Source organism: Elephantulus edwardii, unplaced genomic scaffold (assembly GCF_000299155.1).
Source record: "Elephantulus edwardii isolate Elephantulus edwardi_28Jun2011 unplaced genomic scaffold, EleEdw1.0 scaffold00033, whole genome shotgun sequence".
Lineage (NCBI taxonomy): Eukaryota > Metazoa > Chordata > Mammalia > Macroscelidea > Macroscelididae > Elephantulus > Elephantulus edwardii.
In genome coordinates, this window is record NW_006399783.1 from 7,150,946 (window position 1) to 7,161,508 (window position 10,563).

At 42.2% G+C, this 10,563-nt stretch overlaps 1 protein-coding gene across 1 annotated transcript in view; it reads right to left on the reverse strand.

The window, feature by feature from the left end:
* SLIT3 (slit homolog 3 (Drosophila)) overlaps positions 1-10,563 on the reverse strand; it is a 915,040-nt gene that overhangs the window by 540,177 nt on the left and 364,300 nt on the right. The gene's annotated exons all lie outside the window — the stretch shown is intronic.

Sequence of the window (10,563 nt, forward strand, 5' to 3'; positions counted from 1 at the left end):
CTGAAACCAGCCTGGACTTCTGGTAGTTCTCTGTTGATGTGCTGTTCTAGTCGTTTTTGGATAATTTTCAGTAAAATCTGGCTTGCATGTGAAATCAGTGAGACTGTTCTGTAGTTTCCACATTCGGTTGGGTCGCCTTTCTTTGGGATAGGAACAAATATCGATCTTATGTTATATATATTTAAATGTATACATTATTGTTATGTGCCATAGAGTCACTTACCACTCATAGTGACCCTACGAACAACAGATTTGAGCCTTGGCATATCCTGCCCCATCTGCATGGTATGCTTGAGCACACTGTGACAGTTACCGTGTCAGTGTATCTTGTTGGAAATCTTCCTGCCTTTCTCTGACCCGCGACCTTTCAAACCATGATGTCCTTTCCGAGGGCTGGACCTTCATGGCAGAGTACGTGAGAACAGGTTTCACCACCCTTACCTCTAAGGAACACCCAAGTTGCACTTGCTCCAAGATAGACTTCTTTGTTTTCCTGGCAGTTCACATATATAAATGTGAATGGTGTGTATGAAATAGACTGCCAAAAGAGGAAACGAGTCTGTGTTGCAGGAAGTAAGGCAGGGTGTTCCTCAGAGGCAATGGTGATGAAACGTCATCTCATTTACTTAGCAGATGTCATCGGGAGGGGCATGTCCTCCAAAAAAGGCATCGTTCTGGGAGAGATGGAGGGTGAGTGAAGGAGAAGCCCCTCAAAGGGAAGGACTGACACGGTGACAGCAACAAGGGGGTAGTGTCTGGCAGACAGGGCAAGGTCCCGATTTGTTCTTCATGGCATCATATGAGTCGCAGTGCACTGGACGGCACCTAACAACAATTTTTCAGGCAGACTATAAATATAAGACTATAAATGGGAAATCTCTCCCATGCAATTGACAGCCTATGAAAACCTGCTGGAGGGTCAGCTATGAGGAGGTTCTGACTCCATGGCAATGAGTTTGAGGGTTTTTTGTTTTGTTTTATTTTTTTCAGTTTTGAATTTTTCAGGATTTTGCATGTCATGAGGAAATGAAGAGGTTCAGTGATACAGCTGTTGCAACAATGACTCACACACAGCATGGCTGTGGGCATGGCATAGGGTTTAGAAGGATTTCATCCTGTTTGTTTGTGGGGTCAATGGGAGTCAGGACCAATGACTCCAGAATCGGTGGCATCTATCAAAAACAGCGTATTCTTTTGTGTGAATATTTCTGCTGGGACAGGTTATGGGACAAATGGACTTTATATGGATTGTACTAATTTTGAATTCTGTTTCCTACCCAACCAGGGCCTGCACAGGCAAGCCCTCCTCTACTGATGAGTGTTTGGGAGTAGGCTGTGAGACCAGAGGGAAGAGGAAGATGGTTTCAATGTGGAAAGTGTATTTTCCTAAGAAGAGCACTTCCAGAGCTCCCAGAATTACGGTCAGAAGGACCTTGGCTCACATACTTCACTAGAGATCACAGGGTAGAGAATACAGAGGCCATGGGAAGGAACAAAAGTGCTGGGGATGCTGCCAGGAGACCTAGGAAAATACTCTGCCTATGAGGTTCCTTTTCAAGAATGAGAGCGCCAAAAACACCTTGCTTTTGTCCTTGAGCTGGTGCCAAATAGAGCTGATCACAAGATCAAGGCATCCTGTGACCTTCTTGGTAGGAATGTCATCATCAGAGTCCTCCAGAAACGCAGAATGCAGCAATTAGAATCTAGAAGGCCACAGAGGACGCTTTCCACATTCTTTTCTTCTTGTGTTAAGAAGAAAACAGCAGCAGCTTGCCCTGCACACATAATTTCAAAAGGGGGAACGGCAAAAGTCACACTCTTATTTTATTTTAAAATTCTTTGTTATTATTAGTTTTAATGAACATTTACAGAAATTTTGGTTTTCCATTAATTCATTTTTTTTTAAATTTAGGTGGTTTATTTTTCATTTCAATGAACATCTACAGAGATTTTGGGATTCCATTCATTCATTGTTGCACCCTTCTCCCCGCACAAACCCCTCCCCCCTCCCCCCCATTTGCTCCTCTCCTTGAAAAGCAAAAGAAAAACTCCCTCATTGGTACACAATCCTCCCCCCGCACCTCCCCAAGCCCCACCCCCTACCCCCAAATATAATCCACTCTGCAACCCTCATTGCATACTCCTACGATAAAAATAATGCCCTAAAATATAATACTTTTAGACTATTCTCTCCCCCATAGACTTCAATGCCGTAAACATATTTCATCCAGTTTTTCTCAGTCTTACCCCCACCCCAATCTTGTGTGTAATACTTGACAGGCCCTTTGTCGAGCATTTTGCAAACCTGACTCATTTAGTCTGACAGCAAACCTACAGCAAAGTAGTATTACCAGCTTGCAGTCCAGTTGATTCTGGACTCACAGGGACCTGTGTGTGTCAGGGTAGAAGTGTGCTTCATAGAGTTTTCAATGTGACTGTCACCAGTTGGGAATCTGTATTTAGGACTCTGAACGTGCCCTCCTTCCTCCTGCACCAAATGGCCTCTTGTCGCAGTCCAGCCTGAGGTTTCCCAGATGCACTGCTTCAGGCACAGACCAGCAGGGCCAGCGCAGGGCTCATGGGGCTGGAGGAGCAGTGACCACCGTCCACGTGGGGCCTGAATTGGAAAAATAAGCAGCTGCTTCAGCACTGCTGGGAAAATCAGACTTGCCACCTATCTGCTTGGGATAAAACCTCATGACCCTCTCAAATGAGACGCGCATTTAGATACTGCGGCTCAAGCCCTGTGCAGCCACGTACTACGCTGTGTGTCTGTGTCCTTGACAAACTCCCTGTCTCAGTTTCTCCATATGGAAAGGAGGGACAGTGGTAGATTCTGTATTATTGGAATGTTGTATGTGTTAAGTAAAAAAACCCCTTAGGATGGTGTGTGAACATTCAATAAATAGAAACTATGCATTATTCACCATTAATGTTTTCATCTTGGCTGACTTACGGGGGTTTCCAACTCTGCTCAGGGGGAAGTATAGCTGTTACAGTGATGTCGCTCCTGAATGTAGCTTTGGTGGTGGCCCTGGAGTTCTCTTAGCAATTTAATGGTCAGGACCAGGAAAGAGACATTATGAATGGACATCCTGCTCCCCTCTCCACCCCCACTTCTTATACTCAGAGAATCTGGGCAAGTAGTGAATGCTGATGATGGAAAGCTTTAGACTAGATCCTGGGTCTGATTTTGCTCAGGCTTGTGATCTTTCAACACACGCCCTCTTCCCCGTCTACCCTATAACTATAAATATCATTCTTCCTACACGGAAGTCCACCTACCGGCTACTCACTTCCTACTGCTTACCTGTAGAGGTTGTGTTGATTGGAAGAAACTTCCTGTTAGTCACATAGGGAAAAGGCTGAACAGAAGCACCTCATGCAGCACCTGTCCTGCTGCCTTTCTCCACTGGAGCTCGTTACAGAGCTCTAACAGGTCCCATTTGTCACACCGTGGTTGTTGGCCTGTTTCTGCCATGCTGCGAGCTATGCCCACAGTATTTTAAATAGTAGTAGGGTCACCCATAGTGGACAGGTTTCAGTAGATCTCTTTAACTAAGATGGGAAAAGAATCAGTAAAAAGTCTAACAATGCAGTAGAATACTGTCTGGTAACATATGGGGAGAGGAACCTGAATGCACCAGTGATAATGAAAATGGCAAAGGGGTGGACAAAATTTCACTCTGTTAAGCATAATGTCACCATGAGAAGAAGAAGCCAACACAGCACAACTGAGAACAGAGTCCACAGCCAGAATGCTGAGAAGGCGCTTGCCTTTGTCTCTGTCCTTCAAGCCAGTCACAACATAGATTGACAAGCTATGCTTGGCTGAATGAGGAGGACTTTGAAGAAGGCATCAACATGATGTTTCCAGGTCTTCCTGGGAAAATTCTGGAATTCTAATCACCTACGGTCATCATGTAGATCCTAAACAACACCCGCTTTCACACCTCCAGACAAAAAAAGCGTCATGATGATAAAATCATTTCCAAGGCCACCCTCTGTCATCCACACCAGTCATGCTTTCACTCTGTTTTGGTAGTCTTGAGCCTGTGTCCTCCCAGAGCCCTCACAAGTTGATTTGACAGACATCTGCCAGTCAGCAAGGAGTTCTGGTGGCGGAGTCCACAGTGGCCTATTGTGTGGATAACCAATAGGCTGAGCTAACTCCATCAGTTTGAATCTACCAGTGGCTCCAAGGTACAAGCAGTCTCCTTCATAAGGACTGACAGTCTTGGGAACATAGTGGAAGGGTGGGTGCTGAAGGGTGCTGTGAATTAGAACCAACTCAAGGACAGTGAGTTGAGTTGTCTGTCAGCCTTCTAGACAGACTACTGCTGTTAAGATACAACTCAATTTAGCTCTTTTACTGTTCACTTCTATTTAGGATTCACCAGGGTTTTAGGGACCACAGTAATGCTCACTGAGTCTACAGAAGCTTTGGGAATTGATTAGTCCTTCTTCTTGCCTTCGTAATGTGGGTCTCTGCCTTGGCCTTCAACAGTCTGGACTCTGTCCAACTCTCAGGCTCCCTCAGTCCTCTCCCCTTCCCCCACCCCCCCTCACTGGGCTCCACAATACTGGTCTCCTTCGTTCAACAAGTCAAGCTCATGCTCTTCTTCTTGCCCCTGTCTCCAATCATTATTACATCACTAGTTCTGACTTGACAGCGGTAAGTTTTTTTAAATTTTGTTTTCTGCTTATTATTTTAAACGTAAAAATTCTTGTAATTACCCATTTATTCAGTTTTATGGTCTCTCTCTCTCTCCAAGACAACAAAACATTGTAAGCTCCATGACAGCAGAGAACTCTTGTCTGCGTGAGTTCATCACCTTTGAGGCCCTGAGCACAGGAGAAGACCCAATAAATTGTAACCATAATTTGCCCATTAGTGGTACCTCCCTGTCTTCCTCATTCAATGGGGAGATTCTCCACATAGCAAGGTCTTTCAATGTGAACTAAAGGGAGGACCATGAAGATGAATAGCATCTTTATCAAAGGCATGCGTGTCTATGTCTCTCTCTGCGTATGCACTTGTTAAAAAAATCAAGATGTTACTTTCTTAAATTATTTCTTATATTGTTTAAGGGAACATGTATTTGTGTGAATTGGGTTAAAAATGTACCTTCCATAATGTCTGACAAACGTAAACACACGTCTTAAACAAACTAGCACATCTGCTAGCTGCACACATCCAGTGAGGAAAGTCTGTAATCTTAAATGCCAACTAAGCCCCGGCACCAGCTGTGCCCCACCATAAAGCCAGGTGCAGGGCCTTGAGGATCAAGAGTATATTCTCTAAGGTCACTTTGTTTAATCTCTTCTACAGACTGCTCCTCCGAATCCTCTATGACTACCTCTGGAAAAGAAAGATTGCAGACTTCTTTCTGAAGAAAGATAATTTTCCCCCTATAGTTTCCTTCTATGTCTGTTCCTTCAATCTCACATTCTACTAATTCTTCTGTGGTTGATGTTGTGGTTGGGGTTGTTGTTAATAGCTGCTGTTAATTCAAGGAAACACCATGCACAATGAAATGAAGTGATGGGCTTGATCCTGCATTACGCTCATGATCAATTGCAAAGTAAATCATCCTGATCTGTAATTGTGAATCCTGCTATGATTGAAAAGAAGAAAAAAATGACTGATTTTCAGAAGTACATTGTCAGCTCTTTCTTGCTTGCTCTACTTGAAGAGGACCTGAAGCATTTGCTGCAGAAGGTCAAGGAGTGTTGTCTTCAATATGGATTGAAGCTTGACATCAAGAAGACAAAGGTTTTCAGTTTCTCTTAGCCTGTAAACTTCACTGAAGCTTGTCCACCATCAGCTACTCCACCATCATAGAGGCGATGAGTAGTTATGAGGTACACTGCCAGGAATTGAACCCCATCTCCCACGTGGAAGATAAGAAGCACACCACTAAACCAACAATGTTCCTGGAGGAACAGTAAGAACAGATTTCTGAAAAAGTGAAGCTCTCAAACACCTTTGCATTCTAAATAGTTCTTAGATGTTCCTTTCTTTTCTTGCTGTAATCCATAGTGTGTTGGTGTGCTAACACATCTCTGGTTGTTCAAATCCAACAACGGCTCCAAGGGAGAAAGATGGGCAGCCTCTTCTTATGTAATTGTCAATTTTGGAAGCCTGATGGAGGGTCGCTATGAGAAGAAATAGATTCCACATCAGTGAGCTCTTTAAGGGACTACTTCAGGAGGTCTAATGACATAGTATGTCGCATGCTGGGTTGATAAGTAAGAAGTGGTGGTGGTGGCTGTTGTAATGCGCCATCAAGCTGACTACCACTCATAGCAACTCTATTAAAAATAGCTCGGAATCCTGCTCTATCTTAAGCCTATTTCACTGTCTTTGATACAGTCTCTGTATCACTCTTTCTTGTCCAAGGTCTTCCTCTCCCTCATCTATTCTCTACTCTTTCAAGCATGATGCCCTTTTCCAGGTACTAGTGGCAACATGCTCAAAGTATGTGAGATGGAGTTTCAAGATCTTTGCCTCCAAGTAGCTTCACACTATCCAGGACAGACTTACTTGTTTTCTTGGCAGTCCAAAGTATGTTCAACACATTTCTCCAGCACCACAACTCAAAGGCATAGATTCTTCTTCTGTCATCCTTAATTACTGTCCAGCTCTCAGATGCATAGCAAGCAATTAGGAAGAATATGGTCTGATGTAGGTGCACCATGGTCTCTAAACTGACGTTGTTCTTTAGTACTCTTGCAAGCCTTAACAAGAGAGTTCCCTAAAGCAACATTTTAAATTTTTATTATTATTATTATTTTTTTTTATTTCCTGACTGCTTATACCAAGAATGTTGACTGTGGATCTGAGCATGATAAAACTGTAACAACCTCAATCTCTTCTCCATCTGTTATGATGCTGCCAATTAGCCTGGTAGTAAGAATTTTTGTTTTCTTGATGTGGAGATGTGATTCATATTCAAGACTGTAGTCTTTGACCTTCAGCAACAAACTTCAAGTCCTCTTCCGGTTCAGAGTGCAAGGCTGTATCATCTGTATATTGCAGATTACTGATGAGGTTTCCTTCAATCCTGATGTCACATTCTTCTTTGTAAAGTCCAGTCTCCTAGATGGTCTGTTCTGCATATAAATTCAAAGGACAGGCAATTCTAACCTAGGAGTCACTTCACAGGAGAATGACAGGAAATCTTGGAAATCCAAAGGAGTGTCACTAAGAGTCAGAATCAACAGTGGATTTGGTGTTCTAGCTTGAACAGGGACTACTTGCTTCACAATCAATTCCACCTGTGACCACAAATGACTCTCTCCTGTGTTCCTAAGAAAGAAAGAGAGCCTACTGAAAATTTCATGTGTATGATGCAGACACCATAATTTAGGACCCTGTCAGTATTTGGATCTGTGAAATGCAAAGAGCATTTAAATAATAAGCCAGTCATGCAGGCAGGTGGCCCCTGACGCTCCGGAATGTTCATCTTATGCTAACAGCTTGCACATTTATATTATGGTACTAGAAGCGGGGAGCAGAAGGAGTGGAAGGTGTTAACAACTACTGCAAAATATTTCTTTAAGGATACATTTCCTCCATTTCCTTTCAACATAAATTCTGACAACACAAATGTAGTATTTATCCATGAAATCATGTATCTGGAAGGGCTGCTTTTAATTTATGGAATGATTTGAAAAAGTAGTCCTTTAATCTATACCGGGAGTAGTTGGTTAATGTGATGTAATTAGCAGGGTAAATTATTTTCATAAGGGAAGGGCTTAAGGCACGAAACCAGCCCATTACAAATGAACACCTTTCCATTCCGCTCAGCGCCAGAAAATTGGACTTCTTTGCTTTCTTTAAACAGATGCACTTTCTTGGATTATTAAACGCTGATCCCACTCTCTATGATTCACCTGCGGTTTTCTGGAAAGACCCTAACTGACATAAGAATTAGGGGTAGGGGATAAAATAAGACTTTTGTTTACCTAAGCATTTCTGGGTTCTGAATTGTTACCTTGTGATTGCTTGGGTAACTGAAATGGAAATTCATTTCTTCTGTCTGCATCCATAGTAACAATGGTGGGCACATTAATGAATGCCCTATAAATTGGTTGTGACCCAATGGCTTTAAGTTTGTTTTTGTGCAACGGCTGTGTGTATGTTTAGTGTTACTGCTTCCCATGCCTTAGTGCAGTGTAAGAAAGTGACGTTCATCCTCCCCCCATGTATCTTTGCCTATTGAAAAAGAATGACCTTTCATATTGATTCTACCCTAGAAGTACTGTCCGTGTTCTAGGGTTTTTCTGTGGTACATCTTTCACAGGCCATCACAGACTATTATAGCTATAAGAGACCTGGGTGTTTTCAATTTGCCTCTTTGTTTTAATGATGAAGAAGTGAAAACCTCATGGCTTCTCCCAGGAAGTTCTGAAAGCTCTTAAGTACCACTGAGGCAACTACGACTCACAGTGACCCTACAAACCACAGATCTCAACTTTGGCCCATCCTGCATCAACCTCACGATCTTCAACTGTTACAGTCACCATGTCTGACCTAATTACTCACCAAGACACTCTGAGGTTTGACCTTCCGCTCCTTCTACAGGTAGTTCCTGACTTCTGTAGGGTTCTGTTCTAAGTTGGTTTGCAGATTAAGTAGATAGCTTTATATTATGATAATCTTTTATTAACAATACCTCGATAAGTCTGATCTTTGTCTTTGAGGATTTGAAGCCTTACATATAAATATCTGGGAAACATCCAAGGAGAATTTTGTTGTTGTGTACAATTGAATCATAACCAATCCACACCTGACCCTCCTGTGGATTTTCAAAAGCAGTAAATCACACAGAAAGATTGCCTTTTCTCTTGCAGAGCAGCTGGGGGATTTGAACTGTGTACCTTTGCACTGGCAGTGAAGATCCTTATGACTAAGCCACCAGAGCGCTCTGAAAAAAAAGTATCAGAAAATTGCATACAACACTTTATGAGTACATACTATTAATGATAAGATGTACAAAAAAATTATAGATGATTATAAGTGTAGTTTATTGTAACTTGATTAAGTTTTATGTTGGGAATGTTGTTGTTGATTGCCATCGAGTCAAGCACGACTCATAGCAACCCTATGAACAAAAGACCTGACGCCTTTCTATAACTATCGTCGTTTCTCAAAGTTCATAGAGTTTCCAGGAGCATGTTGTTTAGAAAGTGGATGCCCCTCCTGCTTTCAGACCTGTCTTAAACTGGAAGCTCCACCAAACACTGTCCATCCTTGGTAACTGTTATGGCATATGACACCCCAATGGCACAAGGTTCAGCATCACAGCAACCCCAGGTTACCTTAGTAGAGCAAATTGACAAAAGAGTACTGTACCACTTAGAAAAATATTCCTTCAAAATACTGTAACAATCAACTTTTCAATACAAAGGCCCTCCACAAGTTCTTATTGACTTTAAAACAGAGGCTTAAATAAAAAAACCCACCCATATAATATGTTGTTGCTGTTGTTGTTGTTGTTATGTGCCACTGAGTCACCTGTGAATACCTGTACTTAATTTTATCCTCAAAACTTCTCCTTTGAGAAAGTCCTGGAAATTATTACTATTTTTCTTAAATAAACAGATGTACAACTTTTATGATTAGATAACAGACAATATTACTGGTGAAAAAGGACAGAATTGTAGATATTAAGTAAGATCTTCAAAGAGGATTCAATGTTAATAAGAGGAAGAAAATTCCTTTAACAAGCTTCAAAAATAGTTACATTTCTTTTATAACTTAAAAATCACAACTCATATTTGCCAAGTTGGAACCAATTTACAACTGACTCTCCATTGGGTTTCAGAGGCTGTAAATCCCACAGGAGGTAATATCCAACTTTACAGCAGCTGCTACCTGTACGTTGCATGTATGTTGTTGTTGTTGTTATGTGCTATCTAGTCACCTGTGACTCATAGCAACCCTATGTACAACAGGCATAAACTCTGCCCTATCCTGTGCCAATCTCACCATCTCTGACACACCCACCCCCATGACCCCAGTCACTGAATCAATCCATCTCATTGAGGGCCTTCCTTTCCCGCGCTGTCCCTCTACCCTACCAAGCATGACTTCCCTCTCCAAGGACTGGTCCCTCCTTGAAACATGTCCAAAGTATGTCAGGAGAAGCTTCAGAATCCTTGCCTTCAACAAGCAGCCTGGCTTCACCCTCTTCAGGACAAATCTGTTCATTTTCTTAGCAGTCCATGGCATATTCAATACTCTTCTCCAACACCACAGCTCAAAGGCATCAATTCTCCTTCTATCATCCCTAGTCCTTGTCCAGCTCCCTGACGCATAGCAAGTGATTGCAAAGACTATGGCATGTATTGGGTGCACATTAGTGTCCAGACTGACACTGTTGCATTTCAGTACTTTAGAGAGGTCTCTAACCACAGACTTTGCCATCGCAAGACATATAAGGTGCTAAAATGAAAAATACAAAAGAAATACACCTTACTAGATTCCAAAAGGATCATGTGGAAGTTAGCACTGAGTTCAGGGATCAAGGTTCATGTCAGAGTCTCCATAAAATC